The following is a 24158-nucleotide window of genomic DNA, read 5'->3' on the forward strand; positions in this document are numbered from 1 at the left end:
TGTCGCGGCAAACAAAAAGTCTAATGCTCAACGATTTTCAGTTAATATTATAACCAGAGTAAGTAAGTAAGTAAGTTGAAAATAGAGTTCCGGATACTCTGGTTATAATATTAGCGGTACCAAAACTGATGTATGGAGTGAGCACTCTATTAAGGTAGGGTCGCCTAAGATCGGACGCTTTTTCGTCGAGTTCGGACCATGATAAAAAACATTGCTTTTATCATTTCCTATAACTATTTTTCAAATGGACTGCTAGAGGAAATTATTAGCAATAAAACAAATAATCTGGTCACTTTTCGTTTAATTCGATACACGCTGTAGATTATACGAGACACGCCTTCAAAGTGACAGAATAGTTTTCTTGACTACTTTTCAAAAAAACCTGGCGAAGCCAAAGTTCGGACTACTGCTTAATTTCACCCTTGAAGCTGTGGCATTAGAGTGCACAAAAGAAAAATATCCGGTCTTAAATCGAAAACAATATACCACAAAATCGTCCTGTAATTTTGCTTGGTGTGGCAAACACAGGTAATTATTATTTTTTTGGCATTTTTAGTCCGATCTTCCCTCCCAAGCATAATATGAGCAAAATTGAGTTTCTCAAACTTTACTCAGTCAGCGTCGGGTAGCAATGTAGCATTCGGAAGATAGAGATTTAAGACCGGACGTAATAGTTGGTATGTGCTAAAATAGGGCTGAACTGAACTAAACTCATAGATAAATATAATTACACTATATACCTAATTCAGAACCCATGCAGATAAATGATGGAAGTAAAAATGGCTGCCTGACAGGTTTAGTGTTCCAGCGCTATTTGAAAATTTTGAGAACCACTGCATTTTTTTTAGTGCTTTAAGATCGGACTATTTTAGTCCGTACTTTGGCAATGGGAGAAAAGTCCGGATCTTTGTTTACAGACGTCCTAGGCGTAAACCAAGTATACAATCCTGGAGAGCACTTGCTAATTCTACACAGAATTCTACTTAAAAAGCAATAAAATGATAAATACTCACCATAATTTTGCAACGAACTTTTGGATTGAAGACCGGATCGCCAAAAATTTACTAAAAATGGCAATTTTTTTTGTCAGCTCCGCTACACGCGACCTGTCTTTAGCAACGTCGTTCGCGGTATGAAGGGAGGGGCAGAACAAAATGGTGGACAAAACTATGTTGCCAGCCGCGAAAAATGTCGCTTCTTTCGTGCAAAATTGTATGTATCCGGTCTTGTGGCACATCCGCTCTTAGGCCACCCTACCTTACTTCTTATTACTCTATGCCATAACGCACATGCAATTGTTTGTATATGTATTTATCCTTGTTTATCCATATACACCGTATTTTTTTTAATTCCGTTTATTTCAAGGGTGCATCCCTGACCTTAAATTAAGTAACCTTCTCAAAGACACCGGTATTCTAATTAACTCCATTTCGGAGATAATCAATCATTCATTTTTATCTCAATGACGACCGGTTTGGCCTAGTGGGTAGTGACCCTGCCTACGAAGCTGATGGTCCCGGGTTCAAATCCTGGTAAGGGCATTTATTCGTGTGATGAGCATGGATATTTGTTCCTGAGTCATGGGTGTTTTCTATGTATTTAAGTATTTATAAATATTTATATATTATATATATCGTTGTCTAAGTACCCTCAACACAAGCCTTATTGAGCTTACTGTGGGACTTAGTCAATTTGTGTAATAATGTCCTATAATATTTAAAAATTATTTATCTTATAAGGCCCTTACGAGCGAGTACATTTGCCTTAGGGCCTGTTTACATATTGATTAGTGTTTAGTACGAGTTTATACATTTGCTACTAAACGTAAGTACTATCTCGAACGATCAATTCAATTCAATTCAATTTTTTATTCATAAAATTTACATCTTATACGTCACTATATATTTACAGGTTACATGTATCTAATAGATTTAATAATTTTGCCGCAATTAGGGCGTTCCGGATCCGGCCCTGAGCATAGGCTTATTTACTTTTCCAGGTTATAATTTATGCTGCATTTCCAATTATTGTTTATACATTTACAGTTACAAGAAAAATTCGTCGATGGTGTACAAAGCGTCTTTAACTAGCTTTGTTTTCATTTGTCTACAAATGAAGCGTAACTCGGGGCCTGCTTAATTGCCGTAGGGATCTTATTATAAACTTTCGGGCCAATGAAGGCAAGACATCGATCGATGTTCGAAATGATATTGATATGTCACAGTTTTGAATTGTTTGGTTGAGTTAAATGTAATGCCCGTGTTACAACAACGCTATATGCAACATTTAATTACTTTTTATTAAAATTTTAATAATGCCAAATTTTTTTTTTCATAATTAACTATTAATTGAGTTTTCTTAAACATACTTACCAATACCTCGAAGTTATCAGAATTAAATAAAAACACGGTGTATATATATGTATATCTTAGTGTACTCACAGTCGTAAGGTAGTATTTATTTAGAAATACTTCGCTCAAAAGTTACGGTTTTATGTTTATTTCTCACTACACCCACCTTGAAGCTTTTCTGTTTTACCCCATGGTTGACTGGTAGAGAATGCCTAGTGGCATTAAGTCCGCCTGTTGTACTTTTTTATGTGCAATAAAGTTTAAAATAAATAAATATTATAAAACCACAGATTGGTTCGGTACTCATACTGTTAATTCTAATTGTAATTAATTGTTAATCATATTGATCATTCTAATTAGTTTTATTTACAATAACAATATACATAACTAGCTTAAATCTAAAATAGGTCCTTGAGGCATTGTACCAAGGATGCTGGCGGCATTTTCTCGTTGTATCGTAATACTGATACGTTGTGCGAGGAAGCCGCCAGCTCTTCGGTCAAGTTACGTTCCATATTTATTTCTATACCTACAAAGAAATCTGCTATTTTTGATTAATTTTCGCATTCCATTCATCTTTGTCATACTCGTTGTTAAACATGGGCTTGTCTCTTTCTCTATCGGTGAGCGGGAATTCGTTAGGACGTGCATATTTCTCACTTGCCCAGGTGCGGCTATGTTAACGGCACCAATCATGGAACATTTAAGAGAAAAATTGGAGTATTTTTGATATTTTACTGACATCTGTACAATTCCTACCGCTTTATGCTTTCAAAGTTGAATGTCCAATTCGTCCTCTATGTTTTGTATGTATTTAATGAAAGCTACTGCAATTGGTTTCAATATTATTAACCAATTAAAACTATGGTTTTTGGCTCCAGCCATGGGATGTATGGCGTCATTAGTTTTCAAAATAACAAATATCCATGAAAAATTAAACTCTTTGACTCTTGTTTATGGTAAAATGTTGTAAGCGTTTATAAACTGATGGTATATGTAAATTCTTGTTTTACAGGATTTGTCTATCCATCCCATTACTGGTGCGTGTTCCATTATAGGGGTGTTTACTATAAAGGCAACATGTACGCGATTTGTCACAAGGTAAGCGCTTCAATTTTGGATCGCGTCTAACCTATCTTGAGTTATAATAGTTAAATCATTGTATGAAAACAACTGTACGAATCTTACCCCTGCCTACGAAGCTGATGGTCCCGGGTTCAAATCCTGGTAAGGGCATTTGTTCGTGTGATGAGCATGGATATTTGTTCCTAAGTCATGGGTGTTTTCTATGTATTTAAGTATTTATAAATATTTATATATTATATATATCGTTGTCTAAGTACCCTCAACATAAGCCTTATTGAGCTTACTGTGGGACTTAGTCAATTTATGTAATAATGTCCTATAAATATTTATTTATTTATTTAATCTTCGACGATCCCAAACTCACAAGCGGCATTGAACCTTTAAGTCTAAGGAGAGACTTTGCCTCCTTGTGTGTTCTACCGCTTGTACACAGCCTATGTATTCTGAAAAATTGTTTGACATGATGCCCACGGCCACTTTCTATCACCGCACCGCTCGCCGTCGGCAGGGTGTTCATCCCCACACCCTAGAACCTAAATGGTCGCGTACCTACTGTGCGGTTTAAGAGGAATTTCCTCCCGCGGACGCTCCGGCTGTGGAAAGAGCTCCCTGCCGAGGTTTTTAAAGGGTTGGCAACTGCTTACCATCAGGCGGGCCGTATGCTTGTTTGCCACCGACGTGGTATAAAAAAAAGTTGCAGGGACCAGCTAGGGGATGGCTAAAAGTTATAGATGTTGGTGGTCGATCGATAATTAGATATGTTAGTTGATGTTACGCTACCATATTCCTGATAGTAAACATTACGTTTTAAAATTTACAGATACAATCATCTCAACATCTTCCTATCATTATTGTTGCCACAGCTCATGGGAGCTTTGGGCTCCGCTCGGTAAGTAATCCCAAGAATAGGGTTGTTTCCATCTACAAATCTTAGGGCAGAATTGTATCCCAAGAAATTCTTTTGGATTATAAGAACATGTTAAACTACTTTTACAAATGACCATATTTTTGTAAATATTGAATTTAAAATATCTTTTGGCACACGTCACGTGACCAAACTCGAAACGTCTTTGAAGATTCTGATGACGTCACAACTCTCGGATTGACACTGTTGACAGTTAGGTGATAAACAACAAATGACAAATGTCAGTTGACAGTTCGTATCTTCTACGTGTGTATGAAGTTATGTGTCAAACCGTAAACTGTGACGTCACACAATTTTCAAAGAGCGTTTTGGGCGCGAAAGTATCTGTCAAAATATATTTTGTTAATTTAACATATTTAAAGCCGTTTTTAGTATAAAAGTTGAATTTTAGGGCAACTTTTAGTTAATATAGAACGTAATACAAGCGTTGCAAAAAATTGGAAACAACCCTATTGGCATAGACACTAGTCTTTACGAACGTCACTGCCATATGTCCTTCCAAACCCGAGGGGAAAACAGGATATCGGATCGGGATTAAGTAGTTAGGTTTCATCGCGATGTTTTCCTACATCGAAAATCGACTGGAAAATATCAAATGATCATTCTAAAATAAGCTGATCTGAGATTTCAACCCGCATCCAATGGACTGAAAGTCGCACGCTTTACCATTACGCTAAAATGCCCATCAAATAAACCGACCTTTGAGGCCTACTGTTAAACGTAAACCTTAAACAATAACAAATTATTGGTAGGTTTTTCAAAGTATCTATTATTTCATGAATTTTCCATTGCGTAAATTTCTAAAAAGACAACAGAAAAATATTATTGAAATCGATTATTTTGCGTATTAAAATCGCCTTCGTCAGTGCGCGCGTCATCAAAAAAAAGTTAAGTAACTTAATGACAATACCTCATTGAAGCAAATGATTGTTCGTCTCAAGTTGGCAGTGAATGGTGTGCGGTTGCTTGCAGTCGGGCGTCCGAGCCCGCATAGACAGAACGCACTACGCTGCTGCATCCGCGATAAATTAAAAAAAAAAAAAACAGGCTTTGCTTCCCGGCATTTTTGACAAGTGACAGCGCGCCATTTTGAAAAAAGTGTTTTTTTTTTTCTAAAAGTGTGTTTTCTCTGTGATTAGTGATTGTGAATGGTGCAATCAAAATCGGGATTTTGCTAAGGTAATTATATTGCAATAATCTTATGTAATTATTGGTTTTTGCTAATTTTGCTTTCACTGAGAGCGGGGGTATATGTGTCAGTGGGTCGATTGAGTGAAATGTGAGACGAGAGGCTGTAGATGCAGACGGTATCATCGAAGCTTTGCCTTATGAATCGTTTTAATAAAAGAAAGTAGAATTTTAATATTTACTTTGATGTTTTGAAGTTTTGTTATGTTAGATGCTAAATAGGTAATTCTTTGGGATTTTAAAAAGTTACATGCTTCTTAACTTTTTAAATATACTTCTATTACGCGTTTTTAATAGTGCCACAATTTTTTAAATGTAGATTTTTAGAAGCTTAAATACAACTATTTATTATTTTTAATATTTATAAGTAACGACTTACAAATAAACAATTATTTATTAAAACTCAGATTTATTAGGTAGGTACATTGATTTAACGATTTAAATCATTTTTTTTTGTTATCTATGAATGAATCCCATTATTAATGACAATATATTTGCATATTTTAATAAATCAGTTTTCGAAACTGGCTTTACTACTTTCGATATCATTTAATTAATCCACGAGCTTGCCAGAACCAGGCTTTAGTGACTTTGACACCGAAGAGTTTACTTTATACTTTAGTATAGGAATTTGACACACATTCGTTTTTGACGAGTGACAATTATACTTTTTTCGGAAACTTTATTTTTGTCATAATGAGCGCGATTATAGTGTTCATTTCCTCATCATGTAGGTACAGTCAGCATCAAAAGTAGCGGATCAAATAACGTTTCATAAGTATCTACTATTCTGTAACAGCTTAACAAAAAGTGATGTCTTTAATATAGAACAACAAAGATTGTAAAAGATATACTTTTGAGCGCGAGTTTTAGAAATTTACCTACTTATATTTGGAAAAGTTATCCGGAATATTACATTTGGCGCGTTGTTTCATCCGTTAATTTTGATGCTGACTGTACATCGTGCTACTGTACCTTAATAAAAATGTATTATCTTTTTTTTAATGATATTTTTTCGTTATTTTACACATATTTCGTACCGTCCATTTCGTTACCGTTAGAGCATTTTTACATTGTGCGATCCGATCTGATATCTGATGTCGGACGATCCTTGAAGAAAAGCAGCTAGAGCGTGCCCTATGATATAAAGTCTTTCTTTTTTAGGGTTCCGTAGTCAACTAGGAACCCTTATAGTTTCGCCATGTCCGTCTGTCTGTCTGTCTGTCTGTCTGTCTGTCTGTCTGTCTGTCTGTCTGTCTGTCTGTCTGTCTGTCTGTCTGTCTGACTATCTGTCTGTCTGTCTGTCTGTCTGTCTGTCTGTCTGTCTGTCTGTCTGTCTGTCTGTCTGTCTGTCTGTCTGTCTGTCTGTCTGTCTGTCTGTCTGTCTGTCTGTCTGTCTGTCTGTCTGTCTGTCTGTCTGTCTGTCTGTCTGTCTGTCTGTCTGTCTGTCTGTCTGTCCGAGGCTTTGCTGATGCTTTATCTGATGTCGGACGATCCTTGAAGAAAAGCAGCTAGAGCGTGCCCTATGATATAAAGTCTTTCTTTTTTAGGGTTCCGTAGTCAACTAGGAACCCTTATAGTTTCGCCATGTCCGTCTGTCTGTCTGTCTGTCTGTCTGTCTGTCTGTCTGTCTGTCTGTCTGTCTGTCTGTCTGTCTGTCTGTCTGTCTGTCTGTCTGTCTGTCTGTCTGTCTGTCTGTCTGTCTGTCTGTCTGTCTGTCTGTCTGTCTGTCTGTCTGTCTGTCTGTCTGTCTGTCTGTCTGTCTGTCTGTCTGTCTGTCTGTCTGTCTGTCTGTCTGTCTGTCTGTCTGTCTGTCTGTCTGTCTGTCTGTCTGTCTGTCTGTCTGTCTGTCTGTCTGTCTGTCTGTCTGTCTGTCTGTCTGTCTGTCTGTCTGTCTGTCTGTCTGTCTGTCTGTCTGTCTGTCTGTCTGTCTGTCTGTCTGTCTGTCTGTCCGAGGCTTTGCTCGGTGGTCGTTAGTGCTAGAAAGCTGAAATTCGGCATGGATATATTTTAATGATATTTTTGAACAATTGAATAATCAATAAATAAATATGAAAAAGCACTTTTATTTTGTTATTTTCTTGTGGTTGTATCCGACATCTTATATCGGATGGAACAATATAATAACCGGCCAAGAGCATGTCGGGCCCCGCTCAGTGTAGGGTTCCGTAGTTACTCTTCCGTCACAATAAGCTTATCTGGAGCTTAAAGTATAGTAAATTCTTAACCAAGGGATGAAACGGTACCTTTCACCCGAGTTAAACAAATAGGCAAATTTGCATAATCAGTACCTAATTAAAGTAAGTCTTTTTACTATGAAGGGAAAACTTTTTGCGATAACTCAAAAACAGCTAAACTGATCATGTCCGCTAGATTTTCATTTAATGTCTTTCTTAGGCTCTACTTCCACGATTTTTTCATATTTTTTGGACCTATGGTTCAAAAGTTAGAGGGGGGGGACACATTTTTTTTTCTTTCGGAGCGATTATCTCCGAATATATTCACTTTATCAAAAAATGTTTCCTGAAAACCCCTATTAGTTTTGAAAGACCTTTCCAACGATACCCCACACTCTAGGGTTGAAGCGAAAAAAAAATTTCACCCCCACTTTACGTGTAGGGGAGGTACCCTAAAAAAAAATATTTTTTTTAGATTTTATTGTACGACTTTGTCGGCTTTATTGATTTATATATCCATGCCAAATTTCAGCTTTCTAGCACTAACGACCACGGAGCAAAGCCTCGGACAGACAGACAGACAGACAGACAGACGGACATGGCGAAACTATAAGGGTTCCTAGTTGACTACGGAACCCTAAAAACGCTCTTACAAACTCTATGAAAAATTCTAAAGGAAAGGAAAAACAATAGAAAAGCTTTTTTTCTCTTATAAGAATCGATAGAGCTAGTGATTCTAGTGCATAAACGGCTGTATCTTTTGATTGAGTTAACTTAGAAGTTTGATCTGAGTATTTCATATAACTAAATTCCAGCTTGATACCTCCAGGCGTTCCTGAGAAAAAGGGTCTTGACAGACAGACGGACGGACAACAAAGTGATCCTATAAGGGTTCCGTTATTTCGAAAGAAAGAAAGAAAGAAAATACATTTATTTGACCCCACAACATAGTACATAAAAAATAAGGCATGCAGACGTGACGCTGGTTTTCTGAGGGGACCTGACTAAGTTAAGTTAATGGCGACAAGTACGCCAACGACACAAATAAATTAATATTCAAACATAAAACATTGATATAAAAACTTAAAAAACCAGGAAAAAAGAACATACCTACACATGAACATTACTATATCAACTAAGAATCGCTACCAAATTACATTAATTTGCCGTGAAAACGTAAAAGTAATGAGACTGGGTTAGCTTTTATTTAACTTGCCCTGTTAGTATGTATGGGAAAAATCTTGCAAGTTAAATTTGACCCACTTCCCGATTTCCGATGAAAATAAGTTGGGTGGGCACCTGATGGTAAGCGTAGCCTATGCACGCCTGCAACTCCAGAGGAGTTACATGCGCGTTGCCGACCCTAACACTCCGCACCCTCGTTGAGCTCTGGCAACCTTACTCACCTTTTAAATTTACATTTAGCTGCGGTTTTCTGTAAGATGGAGGTACTTCCCCAGTTGGGCTCTGCTCTAGATCTGGAATGACATCCGCTGTGCTGTGCCCTACCACACAGAGCGAGTTCACAGTGCCCATAACTCTCTTAAATTCATTTATTTATGTGATGAGCACAGATATGTATTTGTTCTTAAGTCATGAGTGTTTTCTATGTATGTAAGTATTTGTATATTATATATATCGTTGTCTCAGTACCCACATCACAAGTCTTCTTGAGCTTACTGTGGGGCTTAGTCAATTTGTGTAATAATGTCCTATAATATTTATTTATTAATTTATTTATAAAAGCTAGCAAAAATGATTTTTTGTCAAAAATCATTCATTTTCGGTACGGAACTCTAAAAACGGAAATGAATGTCATCCACTGTAACTGTAACTCGTAATGCTGAAAACAACTACCTTAATTAACTTTCAAAAATACGTAACCGTTGGTTACGAAATCATTTCGGTCACTGTTTTTGTACAAAGTATTCTCAGATTGGTTTGCTTATTCGATTTATTCATTTATTTGCTTTAATGTGTTTTCCGGTGATTTAGAATACAAAAGGGGGCCTAGCCAAGAAGGCAATTGTTTACAGAAAACGAGACCAAACGCTATTGTCTCTATCACTCTTCCGTATTAGTGCGATATAGACAGCGTTTCGTTTCGTTACTCTGCGAACGATGGTCATCTTGACTAGGCCCCCAGAATGTCCCCCAGTCCCATATTAGAATACCATTCTCCAATTGAGGGGGGCTTTAAATCTTCTCGAGTCAGTGGTAGGGTTAGAGCCGGCGTAGCTTTATTTATTTATTATTTATTTATTTTATTTGACGTTCATAAGCGCATTGTAATATGCCTACTAGAATAATAAACTATCTTTATCTTTACTACACTTTATAGCCAAGTGTGATGAAAAATCACATTAAACTTAAGCCGATTTCTTTGCTTATATGATTGCGGATTTAACTTGACCTGAATTCTTGCGTTCTTATAAAATTTTGCAAACTGACCTAGTATCAAGTTAAAGGCAAGCAATTAAGATGTATAAGTGGAGGTGACGCGTGAAATCGCCTTCATACAAACGTAGTCCCCATTTTCCTCTCTGTATATTAACATTATTGAAAATATTTTGACACAATTCGTTGTATATCGATCACGGCCATGCTCCGACGTTTGTTTTTTTTAGATTTTTTTTTATGATTATAAGTGTTTGGAGCATTTAAAAATTTGTATGAAAACTGCTTTTCGCTCCTTATTTCGAAAAAAGTCAAACGTAAAGACATAGCTATTGTTAATATGGATCAAATTTTCCATAATCTCCATATCCACAGAGGAAAACGGGGACTCTGTTTGTATGAAGATGCGGCCGTCCCCTTTTCTAATAAGTGCTGCTTAGTGTTTCTTGAGACAATTGGCACGTAGCGAGTGGTTCAAGAAGAGAAATCGTGAGCGTTGCGAGGGTTTCAAAGCACGAGGGTTAACCAAATTTTGCCTCCGAGTGAAACACAAAATTTTTCACACCAACGCGAGGAAACTACTAACTATGAAATACAAAAAAATCAAAACAAATCAAATCCAAATTAACGTAATAAAAAAATTCTCACTCAAAATCATCATTTAAAAGTCAATTCTTCCAGCTAACATAAGGAAACAACTCAAAATTTGCAAATTACTTTGCCCCACATGTGGATAAAATGCAACTTTCTCATAAGTTTTTGAACAATCAAGGGCCTTTACCAGTGGGTGTGGTGAAAATAAATAATTACAGTGAAGCGGACGAAAGGCCAGACGGGTGATCGCTAGTGCCATGGTTTCTGGGGCGTCCCTTGGAATGGAACGTGACGTGTGTCGATCTCTGGCCCCGTCCTATGTACAGCGTTTTGCCAGAAAGCCAGGTACAGCCGCAGACGACCCCCAAACCGCAGAGTGCCGCATATACACGTTTTTGAAAAACAATTATGTATTTATGGCACTGACGGTTGAGACATTTGGACCTTGGTCGTCAGACACCATCATCATCTCCTAGCCATTTTCAACCACAGCGACTGCGTTCTACCGCTGAGAGCGTCGCTGGTGCGCTCTCAGGTGACTGATATAGCCAATTTTTGCAGCAAATTACCACACTCGCTGCAAGTCAGCAATTGCCGCCGCGCCGCGCCGCGCACTCGCACGCGCACGTAGGGAATGGAACCGCCGTGTTTCGCGTCGGGCGCTACGTTAATAGACCATATGCAATTTACGTAAAAGCTAAAACAGCTTGTTCGTATTTAATCAGCGCTTGAAGCGACAACCCTTTCCCGGGTTTTTAATATCGGTAAGCGCTAACCTGAATTAATTCAAATAAAAGGATTAGTTTCTTAACCGGTAAGCCAATCAAAAACTTACCGAAATGAAGCGGTTTTTGGAACACAGCTTTACAATAACCCGGGTTTTTGAACGGGTTAGGGTAAGCGGGTCCGGTCCCTGGTCAGCATCCCTCCGACATAATTGTAAAGTATGGCCACAGGTGGTCTGGGTCTGGCTTTCAGCTCGTCGCGCTTATCGTCGTGTTTTGTGCGCCACCTAGACTCAAAATCAGACACCAAAAAAAGAAGTGAAAGAAATTTCACAGAAACTTATTGGTGTGACTGGTACAAACGTAAATACATACAATACAAATACTCTATATTGCACACCCAAATACAGAAACAATACAAATAATAGGCGTAAACAACAGGCGGTCTTATCGCTAAAAAGCGATCCCTACCAGACAAACTTTAGGTAGCGGAATTAAATAAATTTATGTCATATCAGTAGGTGTTCCAGATGCAATAAAAGAAGTCTAGCACAGAATAAACACAAAACAAACAACAGGGAAACATACTAACAGATTACCCTTTGTACTTACATAACATTTTTTTGGAGTGAAAAATTCTTTAGCGGCGCTGTGCACTTTTTGTGATGGGGAAAAAATGTTAAACTCGCGACAGGTTACGTGACCGACAGATTTGACAGATTGAAAATACACACGGACACGTGACCCGATCTAAAAACCGTTACAATGTCATTGAAGCCAGTAGAGTAGTTGAAATTATGGATGGAAGTTGATTTTTCTGAGAGATAATTTTTTTAAGGTTAAATAATTGTAATAGTTCTGAAGTGTTAAATATTTAATGTAATATAAATTATCATGTTTGTGTACGATAGCGCAATAAATGAATATTGTATTTTACCACATAAATTATAGTACTTTTATACTGATAATTAAAGCAATTCGTGCAAAATTATTTCCTAACCATTCCAAAATATCTAAAATGCATAACGTTAATATTCAAGTTTTCACTTCTGCCGGCATTCCCGGAGTACAACCCGTTGTTTTTTTTGTTTTGTTTTGTCTGTTTCATGTCTGTTTATGTGCAATAAAGTGACATACATACATACATAAAAGCTTGTAAATTAATAGTAAACTCTTTATTGTACAAAAATACATATTAAAAGTAACACAATTAGTAAGAAGTACAAAGGCGAACTTATCCCTTTGCTTGCCTTTATTGTTTGTATACGTCCGTTAAAATACGTCCTTGAGATATTTTTCTAAGGAAACACACTATTTACAGAAGAGATTGTCCAAAGTCTAAGTTATGGCAGTAGGCGCGCCGTTCGTTGGGCAATGATTTGCGTAATGGTATAGACAGACCGACGAAAATAAACAATTTCCAATAGTTTAACTTGAATAATTATCGATTTTTTTAGCGATACTTAAGAGGATATTAGACGACCGCTTTTCCATACAAACGCAGTCCCCATTTTGACATTATGGAAAAAATTACACAATTTATTTATTTATTTATTTATTTATTTATTTATTGAATCTAGTTATCATAATATTACAGCTTACGCCAAAGCGTTACGTAGATTCATAACTTAAAAACTACTTATTTATTAATTAAAAACTAACTTACATCTACGAATATCTGTCTTGCATCCTTTCAAGCATTCCCTTCTACTTAGATATCAGCCTTCCTATCCCTGTCGCAAACAGATCACACTCTGGTAGTGCAGTGAGTAAGGAGTTAGCGAGCGCAGTTGCACGCAGTACGGGGGCGTGCAGGCGCAGACGAGTACGCGTGCGCACTATGGCCAGTAGGGGCGGTCGCCTCCGTCTACTACAGTATGCATCAGGTACATAAAGTTTTAGAAACCTTTCTAGGAGGCCAATACTATCTATCTTACACCTCAAAACCTGATATATTTATATTTGATGTATATTAACCATAGCTAAGCCCCGTCGTTTGTCTTATTTCGATTTTTTGATGCTAACGTGGAGAGAATTGTTTTTACACTTACCCTTCAAAATATGTTAAATCCTCCATGATTTTTGTATGTTAGTGACACAATGAAAAACGAGGTTTATAGGTTTTCCTTTTTAGAAACCATTTTAACGAGAAACCTGATAAACCTAGGATATATTAACACGACATCAAAATCAAAGTGATTTGTTAAGATTTAGTTACTGGAAACCGTTTTTTCCCGAAACGGAATTTCATAGAAAAAGTACCGTTATTTGTCTACGATCGCAAAGCTTCTTCCCTCTTAAGGTTGAAAATTATTGCAGCGTTAGCGAAGGTCTGCGTTTCAGCTTGGGCAAAAATGCTTTCCCATGTCCTGATATTCTACTCTACAGGTTGCAATTCTCAACCGATTCTCGAGAAAATTTATAAGCGAGTTCTGTAGATATAAATAGTTGAGAGGATTACTGTAACTAGCTTAAATCTAAAATAGACCCTTACGGCATTATACCAAGGATGTTAACGGCATTTCCTCGTTGTATCGCAATGCTGATACGTTGTGCGAGGAAGCCGCCAGCTCTTCGGGCACCAGTTACGTCAACCAGACTAAAGAAGAGGGAATTTCGATAGCTAAAAGTGGAAAATAATCAATAAACCAGGCAGTCGACTAGTTTCGATGGATTTATTTTGCGAACTGACGTACAAAAATATAAACAGTCAAAATAACATTAGAATTTAAATATGGAATTAAAAAAGAACTTAAGACTAGACATAGATAATAGTGTAAACGTATCAAAACCTATTTACATATACACCCTTAACATCCCACCCCCTTGTGTGCGAAAGCACACAAAACTAGCCAGACTAGATATAAACTGAGACTTTATGCCTCTAATCTGACCAATTTTTTAGAAGGTCGACGAAGAATTCCACCTGATGTGGCTACGTCCACCACCCTGACCACTCCGTCTCTGCCAGGGAATGTAGCAACGACGCGGCCGCGTGGCCAGGTTCCTCGGGGTAGGTTCTGGTCTACAATGATGACTAAGTCGCCAAGAGTCAAGTCGTGCTCTCTGTTCTCCGCTATCTGGCGAGGTTGCATGGTTGGCAGAATTTCTTTTACCCATCGGTTCCAAAAGTGGTCGGCCAATCTCAACGCCTTCCTCCAGTCAGCACGTCTTAAAAGGTCTCGGTCGTCAAGGGTTGCAGGCAGAACCTGGTTAGAAGATGAGCCAATTAGAAAGTGGAAGGGCGTTAGGGTTTCCTGGTCTTCAGGGCCAATAGGGACATGGGTCAGAGGTCGAGAATTTACAATTGCCTCAGCTTCTAGAAGGAGCTTCGTAATGTGGCATTCAGCGCGACTTTGACGGTGCGAATAAGTCTCTCCCAGCATCCGCCGAAAAAAGGAGCAGCGGCAGGGATAAAGCTCCACTTTATTCCTCTATTGGCAGCAAAATCGTAGACCTCGTTCTGATAAAATTCGCGTAGAATTCGGTCTGCACCAACAAAACATGTACCGTTGTCAGAATATACAGTATTGGGAGCGCCTCTTCTAGCAATAAACCGTCGCAGGCTCATTATTGCGGAGTCAGCAGAAAGGGAATGTACAAGCTCCAGGTGAACGGCTCTGGATGTCATGCAGGTGTACAGGGCCACATAACGTTTCTCTTGTCTTCGGCCGATCTTGGTATTTATCGGGCCGAAATAATCCAAGCCAGTGTACGTGAATGGGCGGCGGTGGTGGGCAAGCCGCTGAGGAGGAAGGTTACCGGTCATCGGATTCATTGGCTTTGCTCTTTTGATGCGACAGAACAAACATTTGCTGGTGACGCTTCGAACAGTACTGCGCAGATGAAGAAGCCAATATTTTTGTCGAACCTCATTGACCACCATTTCATTGTTTGCATGTCCAGCCTTGCGATGGTAGAAATTGACCAATAAGCGCACTACTGGGTGTCGTCCATCTAGAATGATTGGAAACTTGATCTCGGAACCGACGTCTTGTACGGCAACGATTCTGCCAGCTAGGTGCAACAAGTTGTCTGGCCCCATTCTGGGAGAAAGCTTCGCCAGGCGACTACTCTTTGGTATCAATTCTCCACGTTCTATTATTGGGATTTCGTCACTAAATGATTCAGACTGTACTTTCTTCAGGACGTGCCTTTCTGCGGCTTCCATAAGTTCCGCTGTCAGGGGGATTAGAGTGGTGGACGTAGGTCTATTCGTACGTTGACGAAGCCTAACATCGGTGCTAGGAGCAATGCGACCTACGCGATCTAAAGCCGAGCGAAATTTAGACGCAGCTTGCAAAACGCGAGCAGTAGCACGAAGTAATCGTAGCCAGTCACTAAAACGACTGAAATCCGCGGTAATTGTCAGATGACCAACCACAAGTCCAGAAGTCTGCTTCCGCTCTTCCTGGACTATAGGCTGACCAGCTGGTTCAACAGGCCAATTCTCCGGTGGATCGAGAAGGAACGAGGTACCTGTAAACCATCGGTGGTTAGGATTAAGATGAAGCGGCTTAATCCTAGTGGCATCGTCCGCAACGTTCAAATCAGTTGGGACCCATTTCCAATCTTGCACGCGCGTATTTTCTGTAATTTCTCCTACGCGATGGGCCACAAAGGGTTTGTACGTTCGTGCGTCACTTCTGAGCCAACCGAGGACAGTTCTTGAATCTGTCCACAGGAAAGTTCGTAAAGGTTTTTTCTTATGAAACTCTTTAATAGTGACAGCAAGGCGAGAAGCTATCAAAGCGCCCTGCAATTCTAGACGAGGAATTGAAATGGGCTTCAAAGGTGAGACTCTCGTCTTACTGGTGATGAGTGCGAGCTTGACTGTACCATCTGCATACAATAAGCGCCAATAAGCGACGGTGGCAAAGGCCAACTCGCTTGCGTCCGCGAAAATGTGTAGCTCCCTGTGTAGAGGTTCTCCATTGAGCTTGGCGTACCATCGTGGAATCCTAATTGTAGATACGTCAGACAGTTCCTTAAACCACTCGTTCCACTTTAAAATCTGTGATGGTGGAAATGGTGTGTCCCAGTCAATATTGGATCTCCACGCCTCCTGAAGCAGTATACGCCCTTTGACCACTATTGGGCCCAACAAACCTAGTGGGTCGTATACTTTCATGAGGTGGGGCAACACTTTGCGTTTATTAAAACTGCCCTGTAGTATGAGACCTTCTAAACCAGTCCTAAATCCGACAGTGTCCGAAATAGGATCCCATGAAACACCTAAGGCTCTGACGCTACTTGATTCACTGCCAAGTGACATCTCACTAGGCTGGACGGCGCGCAGTTCAGTCGGTATAAGACGCAATGCTCCCTGATCGTTAGAATTCCAGCCGCACATTTCAAAACATGCGTTACGATGAATAGTCACAACATCGGATGCCATCTGTGCAGCTTCGTCAACATCGTCTCGAAGGACCAAAATAAAGAAGAGGGAATTTCGATAGCTAAAAGTGGAAAATAATCAATAAACCAGGCAGTCGACTAGTTTCGATGGATTTATTTTGCGAACTGACGTACAAAAATATAAACAGTCAAAATAACATTAGAATTTAAATATGGAATTAAAAAAGAACTTAAGACTAGACATGATAATAGTGTAAACGTATCAAAACCTATTTACATATACACCCTTAACACAGACGTTTCGCGATGTCTGCAAAAAACTTGTGCGCGCTGGGACCACATAAATAATATTTATATCGTGTCGTTTTTTGGAAAAATGTTCTAAATGGTGGAAATTAGTATAATGGACTAAAGCACCAATAGGAATTAACACTTTCAAGGACACCGGCAGTTGCCCTTGACGATGCCCATGTAAGGATCTATCTAAGTAAAAGAATAAAGTACCAAATGGAAAATTAACACAAATTATCACTGAAGATTATTATTAGTTATATAAACAAACGTAATGCAATTCTGCAAATATTTATTTAGGATATACTTTAACAAATATTAGGAATTAACACTTTCAAAGACACAGACAAGCATTTATTAGATCAATTATAAAGCATATTAGCATACCCTTTTATTCACAGGTATCGTTATTTCAACAATGAGTTTTTTTATAGATACAATACAATACAATACAATACAATACTCTTTATTGAACACCTCACATAGTTGACAATAAATGTACAGAAACAAACAAAGACAATTTGATAGAGGTAACAACAGGCGGTCTTATCGCTTAAGAGCGATCTGTTCCAGACAACCTTTAGGTATCGGAATATCTAAAAATATCTTAACATATTTATCGGGTAAGATATCTAAACATATTAAAAAAATGTTCTTAAGATTTTTTATTTATTAATAATATTTCGTTGGTCAGTTTTTCTTTAATGTAAAATTTACCATCATTTCCTTTTCAGACTTTTGAAAAACAACTTTGATAATTTGGACCCTCCATACAAGATGTTTTTTTTTTCGATTTTTCTTTTTGGAACGACGATTAAAAGTGTATGAATGTCGAATTTAATTTATCGGAGGCGACCTCGAATTCGTACTGTCAGACCTCTAAAATTAAAATCTCAAGCAACTGGACTAGAGTTAAACTATACCAAATGCGAACTTTTTATTAACAACGCCTCCTCTAATTTTTCGGATATAAAACCAAAATTTGACCTACTTACGCCAAATATTAAAGTCATAGGCAGAGAAGCTCTCTTTGCCTCCTAGGGTCCCTATCTTTGAAGAATCCTATCCGAATTTCATTTTCTATACTACTTCACAATCAACTTAATTTCAACGTAATTTTGATACTTAAATAATCTACAACATTTGCTGAAACTGTTCTTATACATAATTTTGTTTAATTTACCATCATAATTTTTTGATGTTTTTTTAAAAACTGTCCCTCTCGTCACATATTACCGGGGACGCACGCTTGCGACCTCATTATTAAAAGGCAAGATGAGAAGACATAGGTATGCTAATAGAAACCAATACTTGTTATTTAGATACGTAACAAAATATGTACATTTTCAATGACTAAATCTATCAATTTTACATTTTTGCTCTAAAATCGTTACCGGGCTCTTAAATCTTCTCGGGTCCGAGGTGTAGGGTTAGATCCGGTGTAGTTTTATTTGACGTTAATAAGCGCATCGTAATATGCCTACCTTGAATAATATACCTGTGGCCCTAGCGAAAAAGGGTACAAGTCTCTGGCAGTTTAGGTGTATAAGGGCATAAGTGTTACGTGGAACTTACACCCCTCTACACCTGCGCTGCCAGAGACTTGTAACCTTTTTCACAAGGGCCACACCCCTTTACACCTGCGCTGCCAGAGACTTGTACCCTTTTTCACTAGGGCCACACCCCTTTACACCTGCGCTGCCAGAGACTTGTACCCTTTTTTACTAGGGCCACACCCCTTTACACCTGCGCTGCCAGAGACTTGTACCCTTTTTCACAAGGGCCACACCCCTTTACACCTGCGCTGCCAGAGACTTGTACCCTTTTTCACTAGGGCCACACCCCTCTACACCTGCGCTGCAAGAGACTTGTACCCTTTTTCACAAGGGCCACACCCCTTTACACCTGCGCTGCCAGAGACTTGTACCCTTTTTCACTAGGGCCACACCCCTTTACACCTGCGCTGCCAGAGACTTGTACCCTTTTTTACTAGGGCCACAGATTTATTACTATCTTTATCTATATCTTTACACACTATAAATATAATACGTATAAAAATACATACTATGATTTTTATTCGAACTCTTGTTTTAGCAAATGCTTACGCTACATGCTTGAAAGAAAACTTGGAGCTTGTCTGATATTTAAGGAGCGAATTTCAAAGACGACTAGCCTGGAAGGCGAAAGAATTGTGTTAATTTTTGTATATTTTTTGTGTTATGCAAAAATTTTGATGACAGGTCTGCCCTAGTGGGTAGTGAACCTGCCTATGAAGCCGATGGTCCCGGGTTCAAATCCTGGTAAGGGCATTTATTTCTGTGATGAGCACGGATATTTGTTCCAGAGTCATGGGTGTTTTCTATGTATTTAAGTATCTATATATTATATATATCGTTGTCTACGTATCTACAACACAATTCTTTATTAAACTTAATGTAGGACTCAATTTGTGTAACAAAATAATGATCTTACTTAGTTATTTGCAATCTAACGATCTACCTACTTTCGACATACACTGTAAACAGTTTTCTCTCGTTCATAATTACCCCATAAAACACATAACATTGAAAGTAAAATAACAGAGTTGCTAGTAAATGAGATACCTTCAACCAGGATGCATAGGGTCAAAACCTAAAATGTGATTATAGGTACATAATCAAAAAGAATTAAGAAGACAAAGAGTGCTCACTCCATACAACGGTTTTGTTACCAAAACACTATTAATTTCGTAGTCTACATCTAGCGTCAAGTGGCGGTACTCTTAGTACCGGAACTCTATTTTCAACTCCTACGCTTACTCTGGTTATAATATTAGCAGAAAATCGTTGATCATTAGACTTTTTGTTTGCCGCGATATCTATTGTCGAGTAGCAGTACTGAGAGTTCCGCTACTCGATGCTAGATGTCGACTACGAAAATAATAAGCGTTTTGGTACCAAAAGTGATGTATGGAGTGAGCACTTTATGTACTTCTTATTTCTCTATGACATAATGGATATATACAGAGGATTACTATAGCTTATATCTAAAATAGGCCCTTGAGGCATTGTACCAAGGTTACTGGCGGCATTTCCTCGTTGTATCGCAATACTGATACGTTGTGCGACGAAGCCGCCAGCTCTTCGGTCACCAGTTACGTCAACCAGATGTTTAGGTGATTCACCCCGCAATTTCTTAAGAAATAACCACACAACTTGTGTCATACAAAATCTACTATTATTTTCAATCGAATGACACAATTAGTGTAGGTGTAGTGTAGTTTTGTCCCGATTCACCCCAGCTGTCCCTATTCACCCCGGTTGACGGTACAGTGTAACCTCCTTAAAACGATTACGTGTAATACGATTTCTCGCGTAGTCGGCTATATTACACTCAACTGGCCTTTGGTTTTTTTGAGCTGTTCATCGTACCCAAATGGTAAAACGGGACCCTATTACTAAGACTCCGCTGTCCGTCCGTCTGTCTGTCTGTCTGTCTGTCCGTCTGTTCGTCTGTCACCAGTCTGTATCTCATGAACCGTGATAGTTAGACAGTTAAATTTTCACAGATGATCTATTTCTGTTGCCGCTATAACAACAAATACTAAAAAGTACGAAACCCTCGGTGGGCGAGTCTGACTCGCACTTGTTCGGTTTTTTTCAGAGCTAATAAGCTATTCCATGACCATGGATCTGTTATAAAATGTATTTTTTTTCTAAGTGGAGTACATAATTCTTTACTTGAAATACATTTTAAGTACAAGCTTTTGATTAGCTTGCAATGTACCTTATGTATGTACGGGTGAAATCTTGCAAGTTCAATTTGACCCACTACCCGGTTTCCGATGAAGCTGATTATTTGCATACATATGTAAGTCGGGTGACAATGCAATATTATGGTAACATCGAGCTGATCTGATGATGGAGACAGGAGGTGGACATATGAACTCTGTGATAAAACAACGCAACGGGTGTGTTCGGGGTTTTTAGAATTGGCTTGATGAGTATTAGTTGCCTGTAGAAAGAAAAGTACAGTCAGAGATAAAAGCTTATGTACCAAAAATGAATGTTTTGCCAAAAACTTACTATTACTATTAACCATTAAAGTATTCTAACATGAAAACAATATGCACAGTGGTCAAGCATTTTTCACAACTGCTGATTAACTTTTTATTAAAAACAGTTGCGCATACCGGAAATTCTGCTGACTGTACCCTTTATTTCAACATTTATTTATTGCTACAATTTAATACCTGACTCAGTATATTAATCGGAAATAATATTTCCATAGTAAATAATAACCATGTAGGTATAAACCGTATAAACATATTCAATTTTTACGGCTCTACATGGAATTGTGTTATAACGCATAAAAACATGCATTTTAAGTATATAATCAACATTATGTAATTGTTTATTTTAATATCCTGTCCGTATTATACTTGACTAATATATTACTAATATGGGGTTCTTCATATAAGGAGTGTACACGTTTTTAAAGTGTCGGCAACGCGCATGTAGCACCTCTGGAGTTGCAGGCGTCCATAGGCTGCGGTGACTGCTTAACATCAGGCAGGCCGTGTGCTTGTGTGCCACCGTCGTGGTAGGGGAGTTTCATGCGCGTTGCCGACCCTAACACTCCGCACCCTCGTTGAACTCTGGCAACCTTACTTACCGGTAGGAACACAACTTACACAACACTATGAGTAGGGTCTAGTGTTATTTGGCTGCGGTTTTCTGTAAGGTGGAGGTACTTCCCCAGTTGGGCTCTGCTCTAGACCTGGAATGACATTCGCTGCGCTGTGCCCTACCACACAAAGCGAGATAACATTCACAATTCCCATACCTCTCTTTTGGACGTAGTTTAAGGACATACCCGCCCATATATTTGCCCAGGGAGTTGTAATAATATCACTTTCTGGTGCCCATGACAGAAGCCAGTTCAAGAGTCTTAGTGCTCGCACTGCCTGAGAGTTCCTGTGCGCAACAGTGCGTGTGGTTGGGACTGCCAAGAAATTACAAGTTCAAGGCCTCAGGAGAGTTTTGGGCACAAATGGGATCTGAACAATTCGTGCTACCAGATCTGGACGTCAGCGTCAGCGTCGTATTGGCATGCGAAAGTTATCACAGAGATTAGGTTCCTCCATCTCGTGGGGCTGCAGAGGAAGAGGAGTGTCGGTGTTAAGATGTGCCGTTCTCCCTGTCCTCTGCAGCCGAGTTGTGGTTTGCGGCAGAACCATAGACCTAATCTGTCGCCGGGTGCCGGGGACTTTTTCTGGCGCCCGTGGCTTCTTTGTGGCGGGCTCGGGCGGGGTCCGCTACAGTACACAACGGAGGTCCAGGAGGAAGGGGTGTCGAACCATCTGGCGCGCCTAGCGTGAAGGGCATTCGGGTATTTGCGTTGGAGCCGCTCGCGGGCGGCTGCCGTCGGTGGGGTCGCGGATGAGTACGCAAGCGTTCCTGTAACCCTACCAATAGGGCGGTGAGGTGGCATATGGGGGGTTTTTTAGTGGGTATACCGTGGGCCTCATTAGCCTAGACGGGAGTCCCACATAACCACTCAGTTCACCCCCCGCACCCGGGTGGTATACGGAACGCATTTCCCCTCTTAAAAAAGGGTCCTCCATCTCAGCCACCCTGAGTTCACTCTGTGGGTGACGTCTGCTTCTATGTTGGCAGCTGCCGTCAGCATGGGGGTTAAAAAAGTATTGGTACGATTTTTTTAAGTCGCCAAGTCGTATTTCAGTAACTTTCACATTTAACCTATATGAGTGTGATATCGTTACAAAACGGAACTGATTTATCATTAGTTCCCGAATCGATAAAAACTTGTAAACAAAATGTTTACACAAGAGATCGAAGGTTCGGCCCTAAATGAGATAAAAATTACAAAAGACATGGCGGTTAAGACATTTTTAAATTATTCACTATGCGCTTTGTATGTCACTGTGAAAAAAAAGACTTAACCGCCATAAGATAAGGGTCACCCTTACATTGCCTCATTGTACAGTCAGCATCAAAAGTAGCTGATCAAATAACGCTTCATAATTATCTATATCTCCCATTCTATAATCGCTTAATAAAAACTGATGTCTTTAATAGAGAACAACTGAGACTGTGAAAGATAAACTTTGGAACATGCATTTTACACATTTATCTATATTTGGAAAAGTTATCTGAGGTGTCAGATACTTTTGGCGCGTTGTTTCATCCGCTACTATTGATGCTGACTGTACATATAAAGTGAAGTTCAGTAGGAAAAACATATAATGTAAACAAACGAAATTACCTTGATTTCTTCGTAATCTCGTACTTTTTGTGGACAACCATAAGTTACCATAAGCTATAACCATAAGTTATATGCTTAAAACTTTTATTTACTCATATCAATTATTAGTTAAGATATATGTTAATTAATCATCTTTTTCCGCGCGTTGTCCCGGCATATTGCCACGGCTCATGGGAGCCTGGGGTCCGCTTGACAACTAATTCCAAGATTTGGCGTAGGCACTAGTTTTTACGAAAGCGACTGCCATCTGACCTTCCAACCCAAAGGGTAAACTAGGCGTTGTTGAGATTAGTCCGGTTTCCTCACGATGTTTTCCTTCACCGAAAAGCGACTGGTAAATATCAAATGATATTTCGTACATAAGTTCCGAAAATCTCGTTGGTACGAGTCGGGGTTTGAACTCGCGACTCTTTTTCATATGTTAATCATTGATATTTAATTAAAATAATCATCGTTAAACTTTTAGGTTATACGTCAAAATCTGTTATATGTGTTTACATTATTTGATCATTCTACTTTTTATGACAATTAATCAATTACTAGAAAAAAGAATGATGGATAAAGATTTATGAACCAAATAATATGAGATTGTTGACCAAAATTCATAATATTCATATATTAATATTGATTCATGTAAAATAGATGCTAACGCTGTGGTAAATGACTTATATTCATACAAATCGGTAGACACTGGAGTACAGTCAGCATCAAAAGTAGCGGATGAAACAACGCGCCAATAGTATCTTATATTCCGAATAACTTTTATAAATATAGATAAATTTCTAAAATTCGCGCTCAA

The 24158-nt window shown here is 38.9% G+C and overlaps 1 protein-coding gene and 1 long non-coding RNA gene across 2 annotated transcripts in view; both read left to right on the forward strand.

Moving 5' to 3' along the window:
• The window catches only part of LOC133532926 (uncharacterized), a 240197-nt gene that overhangs the window by 35175 nt on the left and 180864 nt on the right, over positions 1–24158 (forward strand). The window lies entirely within an intron of this gene.
• LOC133532924 (scavenger receptor class B member 1) overlaps positions 5329–24158 on the forward strand; it is a 196570-nt gene continuing 177740 nt past the window's right edge. Inside the window, exon 1 of the mRNA XM_061871791.1 lies at positions 5329–5541. The gene's annotated coding sequence lies outside the window, so the exon portion shown is untranslated. The remainder of the gene's footprint in view (positions 5542–24158) is intronic.

Source organism: Cydia pomonella, chromosome 28, assembly GCF_033807575.1.
Source record: "Cydia pomonella isolate Wapato2018A chromosome 28, ilCydPomo1, whole genome shotgun sequence".
NCBI classification, from domain to species: domain Eukaryota; kingdom Metazoa; phylum Arthropoda; class Insecta; order Lepidoptera; family Tortricidae; genus Cydia; species Cydia pomonella.